Consider the following 13,100-nt stretch of genomic DNA (forward strand, 5'->3'; position numbering starts at 1 on the left):
GAATGCAAATAGCGTTATCGCGACAGTGTGTTCGAGAACAGACGAGAGTCAGCAAATAATAACTTTTTCGTTTCTTTGGTTTGTTGGCTCCATCATCGTATTGAGCCATGCTATTCTCGAGTTTGCTCAAGTGGTGATGAAGAATCAACGGATAGAGACGAGCGAGAAGTTGATAACAGATTCGTTAAATGTATACTCGATGAAAATAGTTGTACGTCTGTGTCTTGTGTTTGTCGGGGAAAATAAAATCGATATCGAAAGAGATTGCAAAGTTTAAATCGTTAACATTTAAATATAATGAACACAATAAAAATTAATAAAGACTTTAGCACAACTTTTACTAGAAATACAAACAAAAATAAAAGATGAAAAAAATTTGTCGCATTTAGAAGATTAAGAGAAACGTTTATTTCAAAGATAGAACAGCTTTAGAAAGATATTATTTAAGATGCAAAGATGCAAACTAATGTAATGTTAATTATTGACATTTTTCGAGCTTGATTTACATTTTAGATTTTTAAAATAAATGCTATTATATAAGCAAATTCGTTTTTATATATAGAGATACTAATTATCGACGATCTTTTCTTGGTTTTCAGACTTCTGATGACATCCCAGATTGCATAATTAGTTCGTTTAAAGTACACTAGTTAACCACAATAACTAGTCAGGAGCAAGTACGTACAAAGGGAGAGGAGAGAGAGGTGTAAACGAAGATAATTGTCTCACCTAACGTCATCCTGCTTTTGTAGCGGGCCACCCTACGTATAAAATTGGTTGGAATCGATCTTAAGAGCTCTGCCCGAGTGCCGGAGGGATGCTCGGAAACGGGGAACGACTTGACCTTGGCTGGATTCACGCGTAGCTGAGCTAACGCAAAATCGAAACGCGTTACTTCCACCGCGTGGATCTCCTAAAGCCGGGTTCACATCGTGACCTGCAGCGGCGGCTCTCTCCGGATTCTGGGATGCCCGTGAACGCGAATGCGCGCGCAAATCCGCATCCGGAATGTCTCAGTGTGCAGAAAGTCGCCCAATTTTCGTAAGTACATCTTTAAACACAGATTAAATATAATGAGTAATTATATAACAAAATATGTGACATTCGATGAATAGATTATGTAAATACCAAGTTTATCACAAGTATGATACATTTTACTATAAAAATTCAATTAATTATCTTAATATTTTATCAAGAGTCTCAGCAGTTGAAATTAATTTTAAATTTAGTTTAACTTTCTGTATCTTTATCGAAGATTGAAATTGGATAAAAGTTGAGAGAAATTTTAAAAAGCTTAATTGAGACGATGAAAATAATAAAAGAGAGACCATAATAATATTTTAATATAAAAATTTTATTTTATTTTATTTTATATAAAATATTTATATATCTCATTATATATCTTTAAACAGAACGCTTTCATTAAAATATCACATTTGGAATACATATATGCCATTTGTATTTAGCGCTTATTTGTTTTCCTCAAGGTCTCTTTTTCAAAATTTATAAAAGGACTAATCACAATCAGATATTTATAGAGAATGTACATACTTTGTTAAATTTTTTCAAGCATCTGTTGAAACTTGTTTTCATTTCGCAACCGTTATCTTAACTTCAAGTTTTCGTGAAGTGCAAAGATAACTTGAGCAAACTTCTCTGACTTTCTTACGTCCCACCGCAGTTGACCTTCGCAACTCGTTCAAATTTGTTTGATCGGATTCGTAATGACGTCTTAAACGGCCGCGATCTTGTTTCAACTTATGCAACTTCTTAATTGATAATATATTTTTCTCAAAAATCGCAAAATCGGGAAACTTGTCGATCCGTATGTATTACAGCCATTATCCTTATTAAGGATGCTAATGGAACAAAATCAGCGTTCTTTTAAAGGATAACGCATTTCGCGAGCAATTTCATCAAATGATGCGATAATCGATCGTTGCGAAATTTTCAGCTGTAATCGCCGTCTCTCTAAGACTCGAGACACAATAAGATATAAAAATAAAACATAATAAGAAAGAAGAATATAGTTCGAAATTAAGTTTAAATAAAAGTTCTTTTGTTAGCATAATAAATAAAATCATATATTAGTTTATATCAATTTTTTTATTTAATATTGCATTTGTATGTCATGCTAATAAGTAAAGAAGTTGAAAAAGAACAATAGCGCAAATATTAAAAATATTTAAATTTCTTATATCTATATAATTTTTAAATAAAAAAATAATTCTCTTCTATATCAAATAATAGATGTAAAATCACTTAATTTTAATTATGTTACATTTGCTTCTTAAGCAGTCTGTGTTTCTCACAATTATGTAGCATTTACTATATGTTTTTAATTATAGGAGGAAAATTATAAAGTTTTGATTTCGTTTATATTTGTCGAGACATTCTCTTCTCGATAAATCAATATAAAATTATTTGCTTCGTTTTATTCGTATATGTCTCCTTTCGTTCAGGCAAATATATATGTATATAATTCGAGATTTCCAAGTTGCCAAAATTGCTATATCACATCCCTTTATTTTCGTATTTCTTTAGAATTCATAGCACTCTCAAAATCTGGACTACATCGTTTTTACGAGATGAATAACTAGTGTGTTATTTTTTAGGCTATACAACCTCAAGTTCTACAATACGTCGCTGTCGGATGTTGGAACATAGTCGATGGTTCAACAGGCCTTATCGCTTCACGAGATATGTTCCGTGTGAAACGAGCTTGCGGACTCGTCGTTGACGCACAAGGGTAAGTGCATGCACGTCTATCCCTCGTTCCGTATCGTCCCGCGAGAAAGATTGTAGGGGCATACTATGCCGAGGTACACAGAGAGAGGGTGAATCACCCCCCGCGCGCGCGTATGATGTACTCTGGCGTGCATAACACCCACGGTCGGTCGGTCCACGCGTGACTAGATACCGCTTTGCACGCATAAGGGACACAAACGCCAATTATATTTTAATATCCCTCCGCGAGACGCACCCCCGGAAGAGGAGCGACGCGAAATTCCGACGGCGTAATATTCACGCTCCTCTCGTTTCTCCGTCTCTGTCTCGTAAAGAATGCTGAAAGTTCGAAAAAATATTTAAGAAGTTAGAAAAATCAGAAAAAAATAAAAAACCTGTGGAGAAATTCGTGTTTCTTTTCCTTTGTATGTATATAATTGGTTTTTCAAGAATTCGGTGAAAAACAAAAAATATTGAGAATTGAAGGGATCGAGAAAAATAATGCGTGAATTTAATAAGATAATGTTTGTCACTTTTTTTCGTCTGTAATTTGTTAAAACTCTTATTTTCTCAAAATCAGTAAAAATTTAATAATTTTCAATAATTGTCGAAATTTTTGTTACGAGAAATTCAATAAATTTAAAACCAAGATCAAATTAAAAAGAATAGATGATGAAACGAGAATTTTTTTTTAACGTGATACAAAACTTGTATTAAAGGAAATTTATTTTCAAAAATATTGTACGAAAAATTTATACTTGGAATGTAGAATTATGTAACTCTTGTTGTTTAGAGAAAGTATCTTATTTAAATTTGGCTGCTGCTATTTTTATCCATACTGTCAAGGTGGGTTCAAATATGCGTAAAGATAATATCTGTGTTCGTGAAAGTAGTCATAATTAGAAAAGAGAAATGTGTGTGTGTCAAAAGTAGAATTAATTTATTCAAATCACATTTTCTCTCGAACGTAAAATAATCAATTTACCAATATTCTTTCAATTTTGATCGGATTCTATGAATCTATTATAAGCATTTCTCTCGATTATTGCATGCTAAAGATATTTCATGTTTTAATCTTTACAATTACATTCCGTGAATAGAAATCTATTTCCTTTAATAAATCTCCACATCGATTTTTACAAATTTCAAGAGAAGAAGAATCATCCATTTACATCTTTATTAATATACATTTTATATTTTATCAAACACACACAATTCTAATGCTTTAATCATACATATTAATTCTCAAGACTTTAATCAATCGATCTCGCAATTAATCGGGAGATACAGGAAGATAATTAAGAAATATCGGGAGGAGAAATAAAAGGAGAGTCGGCATCAGCCTCGCGTAGTAGCGGTTCATCTCCATCTGACGCGTCGCGCGTTACAGCGCGCATCCTTTTCCCCCGCGGTGCAGTTGCGCGCACGTTGGCGCGCGCGTGCGCACTGCACGCAGTCCGCACGCACCCTCCGCGATGTACCTTCCGCACGGTTGAGCATCTCCACCATTCAGAATCGATGATGTCACGAAGCGGAGCCGGGATCCCCACCGTCTGTCGAGCCGCGCACGTGGAAAGGGAAGCTGCGCTCGCCGCCATTGGTCCGAGCGTCAAGTCGAACGTACCAACACGAGGCCGCGGCGGCGCGATCCAACGAGAGTCCGCGAGTCGGTGCGTGCCAGTCCGTGCGTGTGCTTTTACCTAATAATATTTCCACGACCGAAGAGAGAGAGAGAGAGAGATAGTTTCGCTGGCTCTCTCTCCTCTCCTCTCTTTCGTCCGATACACGCATCCCCTCTCTCTCTTTCTTTCTTTCGCGTCTGTTTCTATACGTGGTACGTATATATATATACACTCTATCTCCCTCGTGTGTGTGTGTAGAGTTAGGCGTCCTCGCGTAGAAGGCTTTTCGCGTCGCGACCACCCTCCACCGCCCCGATCTGACGGGGGATTTCACGAAAGCGAGAGAGGAGAGGAATCACACGCTGCAGAGCAGCACGTGTGCTGCATTCGCGCGGATCGGCACAAGCGCGGTTGGTTGTGATCATCGTTCTTTTCTTCGCACCGCGCCTATAACCCTGAAGTAAAGTTGGACGCGAGGTTGGCGAGGCGCTCGAGAGCCGATCGGCTAAATTCAAGAGATCAATCCGAGGGATTATTTACGCGCGCGATCAGCCGCGAAAGTGAGAGGGGGTGTTTCGCGAGCGAGAAACGAATTCGAACGGATAGATCGATATATCCCGCGAGTCGAATCGAAGTGGTCGATCCGGGGCGCGAGAGTGACGTAACCGCTAACAACTCGCGGATCGCGCGGGAGACTGTGAGTTAGTATAATACATACGCGAGGTGCGACGAAAAGCGAGACCAGCCCAAGGATTGGCAAGTGGTGCTTTTGCCGAAACGAGGAGACGGACACCGTCGGCCGTCGGCGGCTCTTGGTACGTAAAATCGTTCGCTCCGCATTTCATTTCGCTTGATTTCGATCGAGGAGCGCGCAAGTGGAAAAGGAGTTAGGTTAGGTGGAAAAGAGATCGCGATTGAAATCTGTCTCGCATCTATTTTCTCATTTCAATCTGTGCGTCGGTTTTAAATTGTCGCATTTCCATTCTTCTAATATCGCCCTTTTAATTTTAAGGCAATCGAAATGAAAGAAGAAAATGTCTTGTTTAGAATTGAATCTTTTCGACCTTACGTCTGTATATCATCGTTCAGTTACATCGTTAAGTTGTACAAGAGATGAAGACGAGTCCCTTCATTTCTCAATCAACTATTGAATTTGAAAACTTTCAATATTACAGAAATCGATTTTATTCTAACTTCTTTATTCTTAAGAGATGCGTGTCTTCGCTTCTTATTTGGCTGAACTTTAAGAGCAGTGTTTGCTGTTATCTAAATAAAATTATATAGATGATCATCTAGATGAAATTTTGGCGTTATCTTATCTTTATATAGATAATAAAAAAAATGTATTATCTATATCTGCATCTTAGATAAAAAAAAAGTGTTATCTTTACTAAATTATCTAACATAATATTCAGATAATTTGGTTTAGAGTTTCATAGCACATGAAAATATTTTAAGTAATAGAACTTGAGCAGTAAACGATAAAAACTTATTAATAAAACTATAAATATATTTTTATATCTATAATTTTCATTTTTTTATTTTACATTACATTTTTTAACTGTTTACATAAGCGATTTTAAAAATAATATCATCTGGAAGTTATCTAGATGAATCGTCATATAATTTTATCTTTTATCTATATATATTTAAAATAAAATCATCTTTATCTTATCTAAGATGAATTTACATATTTTTATCTCATCTTTATCTAGCTAATTTTAAAATCATCTAAGCACAACACTGTTTAAGAGAACGTCGATCGCGTCATTAATCGTGCGAATTATCAATAAATATTTTCAATATTTACTTCACATCGTATAGAATCTCATATAATTCTTAACTTCCGTTCGTTAACAACAGGTTATGTAAACTCAGTGGTATTGTATAAAAATTTTTAATTTTTCTTTCCACTCTTATATGAAAACGATTCTTTTTTACCATTATTACAATTTTCCACAAATACTTGTTGGAGAAAAAATAATGTTGATGGTTGAATATATAACATTTTTTATATAAAATATATTTCAGATGTAAAAAGTAACGTAGAAATTAATGACTTAATATGAGAAAATTTCGTTTTATAGTATAACAAATATGCACATCGATTGCAAAATTTTTATGCTCTCCACAAATAACTAATTTAATGTGATAAGTAAGAAAATGCTCAGGTTTTAATTTCATTGAGATTTAATATTTTTATTTACATTCAAAAATATATATATATATTACAGAAATATTAATATTATTTTATATTTTATTCAAAATCATATACATATTTGTTAAGAATGGAATCTAGAAGACAAATCATCACGATAATAAATTAATAAAAAACAATAACAAACAAGTTATATATATATATATATATATATATATATATATATATATCATAAAAGTACAGAAAATATTACATATCAGAAATCATAAATATAATACAACCCAACATTTTTACACGGTAAATTTTCTTTATTTGAGAGACACGACTGAGATAATGAATATTCAAAATATTTTACTTGGACACAATTACTCACATCTTTAGATACGAGTGCGCTCCACTAATGTACATTGTATGAACATTAATCGTTGCGATAATCACGCGTGCGCGCGAATTCCATTGATTCATCCTGCTGATTAACACATTATCAAATGCAGATTTCATGCACGTAGCACATAATACGGCTTAAAGCATAGCATACTCAACCCTCTCCTGCGAATTCGCTATACCGGAGACGAGTGTGATTGAATAGCGCGTCGAGTCTCTACATATACATATATATATATCTCTCTCTCTTTATCTTTCTCGCTCCCGCACACTATTGTCATGGATCTTTCCCTTTTTCTCTCTTTTTCTCTCTTTCTCTGTCAGTCTGTCCCTTCGCATGTCTCCCACAGTCCCAGTATTATGGTGTAATTAGGCGATAGGCTTTATACGATTCGCCGTGTAAAATGCGACCGCGATGAATGAGACCGACTGAATGTCGAGCGTCACAAGTGTAGACACCCCCCGCGGTGACATCCGCGTATTGTGAACGCTCCTTTCGCGACGACGCATTATGCGTCGGTTCCTCCACTAGTTTCTTTACGGTAGCGATTCTCTAATCGGGACAAATGTACGGCAGCAATACGGCATTGCTCGTAAACAACGACAATCTACGCGTGAAATCTATCTATAAATCACTGCCCCCTCAACTATTGTATGAGAATTCTGTGTGGAGTAAATATAAGTATGCTTTTCCATAAAATTTTAGTTATTTTAATTTTTTTTAATTACAATTAAATTAAATTCACTTAAATATTTTATATATTAAAATAATTTTACAACGAAAAATGAGAGATAAAATGAAGGGAAATATAAAAAAAGGATAATCATATAAATAAAAATCTAAGAAGAAATATTTAAAGGTCCGAGGAGAGAATATCTTGATGTTCAAAAGATTTGAGAAGCTGAGCCGCCTAGATAAACACGAAGGGACAAAGCAATGAACGGAGAAAGCTTTTTGAAAATCCGACACAGAAAGTTCATAAATAATCCGAAATAGAATGCTCATAAGTAGATGTAAATTGTTACACAAAAGAGAGGAAAATTGCCAACTTCCTTGTAGCACAGGATGCAATTGCATTGGATTGAATTGTATTATGTTTCGAAGGAAGCCTTCCGTAAGATCTATAACCGTTTAACGCCTCGTTAACTGTTCATTATTAACGTGCCGTTAAACAGGAATAGATCCTATAAACGACGCGCGCGAATTAACGTTGATCAATGAAACGTCTTTCGACGGTCTACATCTGGAACGGATTGAAGCATTATATATTGATCGATATCGAAATATATAGAAAATGTAATGAGAAATCTTATTGATCATATTCTCTCCGCCGTTATACATGTATATAGCAATTAAAACATTTTTCTGCAAGTATAATTTTGTCAAGTATATATTGTTATGAAGAGTATAAGATTTGAAAATAAGAAAATAATAGGGGGGCAAAAAGATTGATAAAATATCATATTATTTTAAAGGTAAATCTTAGATAAATCTGACATATGTATCAGGGCTTGACTAAGTGGGCCCAACCGGGTTTTATTGGGTTAAACCCACTTTAAAAAACTTACTTAAAAACCCATTTATAAAACCCATCCAAAAATGCTAAAAATTTTATAATATTATAAATGAAGTATTTAATATTAATTAATTTTTCTTATTTATTAATGTAATAGAAGGTCTATTGCATTAATAAATAAAAAAAATTAAATAAAAATTAATTCATAATAAGGAATTGTGCCAATTAAATAGCCAATTTTCTTAATCATTAGCGAATTATAAAAAATTAAATTAAAAAAATTAAAAAACCCAACAAAATCCCCAAAAACTCAATAAAACCCCAAAAAACCCAATAAACCCCAAAAAACCCGGTTTAAAAAAAACCCACTGGGCTGGGCTTTTTAAAAAAAACCCGGGTTTTTTCAAACCCTGATATGTATATATACAATCGAATCGTTATGTAATTATGAATTTACATCATTATTATTTTGATAAACCCACATCCCTTTTCTATATTCAGAAAACAGCATAATATATAATGGAAGTTTTGACACATGCATGAATTTATATAAAATAATTACGACAAATTAATCTTATAGAATAAATACTGCTTAATTTTGTATGATTATTTCTTTGCCAAATTATTCCTGTATATTAAAAAAGATATTGGAAGATATTTTTTTAATATATAAAGATGTATTTCAAAGATGTGAAAATATCTTGCAATATTATTTTAATATATAGGAATAATTTGGCAAAGAAACAATTATAAAAGTTTAAGCAATATTCTGTAAAATTAATTTGTCGTGATTATTTTATATAAAACTTCACGCAAGTGTCAAAACTTTCACTCTTCCTCGCTGTTTGCGGAACAGAAGAAAAAGGGATGTGCGTTTATCAAAATAATAATGACGTAAATTCGTAATTACATAACGATTGTATACATATATCAGATTTACCTCAGAGATAATATATAAAAACAACATTTACGTAAGATTTGCGATAAGAAAACGTTAAATGTGTATGTATAAATATATAAAAAAAAGAAGCAACATAAAAATAACAGATACTTCAAATCAAATTAATTAATTCCACACAAGCTGCGTTACGTTAAAACGATTTATCTCTCAATCGTCCTCGATTACGCGAAACAGTCATTATCGCCGGATAATATGCGGCCTCTCATTCTTCACCGGCGTAATTAATAATTAATGCACAAACGCTTGTGTACGTGCTCATGAGACGAATGTAATCGCGGGCGGAAGTCACTTTATACGGTAGCGCGAGCGGTTAATGCCTGCGGGGGCTGTTGGGCGTGTATTACAGGGGTGGATTTCGACGGTAGTCGCGGTAGCGACGGCGGTGTGTGCCATTAACAGTGTTTCGCCGGAAATGTAAAGCATAATGCGCCGGCAGCTCTCGTGGATATGGAGCCTATTACCATTCGCGTGTATAATGCTACCTTTCCCCGTCCCGTTGCGTCTCGCTGTATTGTGTTTGCGGTACGCGAAGTACAAGAAGTGTTCGAACTTGTGTCGCGATAACTACGAAGTAGTACTCTTCCGCGAAGGCATATCTCTCCGGATCTACGAGCGATCTGCGATCGCGCTTCAAAGTTTCCAAGAGATTTTTCAATTTTTTTTTTTTTTTCTTTTAGTTTAAAAATAATACATCTTTCTAGCAATTTATATTTCTGAATCCACACTGAGAGAATTTTCTCTTAGAATTTATCCTGCGAAAATCATGGTAATTGTGGGAAATAAGGAAGAGAAATAAGAAATAAAAATAATAATATCTATCACAATAAAATATAAAACATGTTTGATTAATTTTACTAAACTGCATGGTAAAATTAATCAAACATGTTTTATATTTTATTGTAATAGATATTATTTTTATTGTGATAAATATTAATCAGAGAAATTCTCATAAAATTCTTTCCGTATCATATTGTCTCACGATTATCATGATTTTCAGGGTAAATTCTACGAGAAAATTCTCTCTGTGCAGTAATCGAAGTGTTTATTTGCATCTTTACATTTAAATTTAATTCATCTAAAAATTAGTTAAATAATTATGTTACAAAATTAAATAATTCTAAATTAAGAAATATTTTTATCGGCTCTCAGTATTAAATAACTAAATGTGATTCTTAAATTCGGCCTAAGAGCCAAGCACGAAAATTAATTCTAATTTTTCGGAACGGTATCTCTTGGTTTGAGATTACTAAGTTCCATCAAATTAATAATCCTCGAATTTTTACAACGGGAAAATAGGATTATTAATTTGATGGAACTTAGTAATCTCAAACCAAGAGATACCGTTCCGAAAAATTAGAATTAATTTTCGTGCTTGGCTCTTAGGCCGAATTTAAGAATCACATTTAGTTATTAAATAATTCTGCTGCAAAATTAAAATATGCGAAAACAAGACACGATTTTTAATTAAAAAATTTATTCGTGGCTTAATTATCAAAATTAAATATCAAAATATTTAATGCCAAAAATTATGAAGATGGCATCTTGTCAAATGTTAGCTGAAAAAGAAATAATTAAATGACAGAAAAGAAACATTAATTATTGTATTTTATTTTTTAAATTAAACGATACATTATGTTTAATCATCTCAAATTCAAGAACGAAGAAGTTCAAGAAGTTTTTGTGTAATCATTTTTTCTCTTAATTCGCGAGATTTTTCTTGTCAAACTTGAATCGTATGCGATTTAAATAAGGAAAAACGTGGAAACCTCTTGGAAAGCCGCTGTTCTGATGGCGATTTCGCGCGAGGCAGAGTCGAGTTTGAGTTCACTAAATCGACAGCTTGGCGTCTTGCAAACAGAAGCAACGTGATCCTGTTTGCGCTCAGTCGGGCATAATCCGAGGTAATCCTCTTGCACAATATGCGAACGCGATGCGCTCCATCCTACCCTCCCTCACCCTCCCTCACTCTCTCTCTCTCTCTCTCTCTCTCTCTCTCTCTCTCTCTCTCTCTCTCTCTTTCTCTCTGTGCATATGTATACATAAACGTGTACGTGCCTTTCGCGCTTCTCTCGTTGGGCTTTTTTCCCTTTTCCAGTTGTATCTCATCTTTTCGACCTCTTCTTCGTGCGAGAAAGCGCTTCTCTGTGCTGCAACGCAAAGAGCATCCTGAATAATGAAAGGGGAAAAAAGGGAAGTGTCTTGCAGACGCATTGCTTCGTGTTGAATCTCATTACGATAATTTGCGGAAGTGAATTATATTATAAATTATTACGTAATTTTGATTCGACTCAATGAGCCTTACGTAAATATTCTCGCGAAAGAAATGTCTTTGTTATTGAAATGCTTTTCTTTTGCTAGCAATCATGAGAAAGAGAAATATATTACAAAATTTACATATTAATAAAACAACATATTTATGAATGATAATCGCCATGATAAGATATTATTGCACAAATTAAATTGTGTTAGCCTCAATATATATCTGAATGAATCGTCATGAAATCTCTATTTTATCATTAGATATATATATCTTTTCATTATAGTTTCACATTATTATAGGTTCACTTGATAATCTTTTCTCATTATGTGTGCTATGTTATTTGAGTTCTACTTATTTATAATATATAAAATATTGATATTCTCAGTACATACGTTAAAGAAAAATTGATTCTGAATTAATTAAAGTATTCGTATATGAAGATTCCGAATGTTACTCTTAATTCTTATAATACATTTTTTTATTTTTTTTTAGCGACAAAACTTGAATTTTACTTTTTAAATTTAAGTTTTTTTTTTACAAATTTTCGTTCTACGTATTTGAATCTTATGGAATGATACAACTTGTACGCTTTCAACTGACTAACTCTTTCCGACACTAATTATCGCGCTTAACTCCATTTTCATTCCCTATACCACTGCGAGCTTTCGCTTCACCCTCTCTTTTTTGTCTGTGGTATAGAGAAAGGTACACGAAGGGTGTTACGTTTGCAAGTAGTTTACATCTTCAACGAACACGAACCTCGATAATTAAGACACTTCATGTCGTCAATGTTGCACCGCTTAAAACAATTACATGCAGTTCTCGCAGGGATAGCTTACGCTATTGTATACTTGAAATTATATTATAATATAAAAATTAATTCGCATATATATATATAGACTATTATACAGATTATTAACGCAATGAAAAGATAACTATGTGTGTAAATAATATAAATAAAATCAAATATTAAATAATATAATTAGTATAAATATAGTATTTTACAAAATAGCTTATTTTAATATTTTCTATAATCCTTATACATAACAATTTATTTAATTTTGTCGTGAAGAATTAAATTTTTATTAGAATAAAGTTTAAAATTTAACTATTTAACAAAACTTAATGCATTAAAGTTTTTTATTTTGCCGTTAAAAAATAATTGTAAATTTTTTAGCCTTTAGTTTATTAATTGAAATAATTATTCCAATTGTTTTCAACAATTTTAATTTTTTCTTTCAAATATATATCTCCTATATATTCATACTTATTGTTCTCGTGGAAATAATAAAGTTTTAAATAATATTTTATACGAACGAGGTACACATTTAGATGATCATTTTCAATAAGCCTCATTTTAAATGCTCTTGCTACTAAAAGCACACAATGCTGATCTTGTTTCGGGTTCAATAAATTTATTTCTTTGTGCTCTTCGTATAACACAAGATTAAAGTATATACTGGCTATAGAT

General features: G+C 33.1%; 1 protein-coding gene across 5 annotated transcripts in view; it reads left to right on the forward strand.

The window, feature by feature from the left end:
- Nucleotides 1-627: 627 nt before the first annotated feature.
- LOC145936196 (paired box protein Pax-6) overlaps nt 628-13,100 on the forward strand; it is a 128,594-nt gene continuing 116,121 nt past the window's right edge. For 4 of the 5 annotated variants that reach the window (XR_014425337.1, XM_083038129.1, XM_083038127.1 and 1 more), the window contains exons 1-2: nt 628-1,041; nt 2,616-2,749. The gene's annotated coding sequence lies outside the window, so the exon portion shown is untranslated. Of the gene's footprint in view, nt 1,042-2,615; nt 2,750-4,412; nt 5,165-13,100 lie in introns of those variants that run through there. The other variant, XM_083038128.1, reaches the window with a different exon arrangement.

Source organism: Prenolepis imparis, unplaced genomic scaffold (genome assembly GCF_030444845.1).
Source record: "Prenolepis imparis isolate NDT839.2.m4 unplaced genomic scaffold, iyPreImpa1.0 SCAF_5, whole genome shotgun sequence".
Taxonomy (NCBI): Eukaryota; Metazoa; Arthropoda; class Insecta; order Hymenoptera; family Formicidae; genus Prenolepis; species Prenolepis imparis.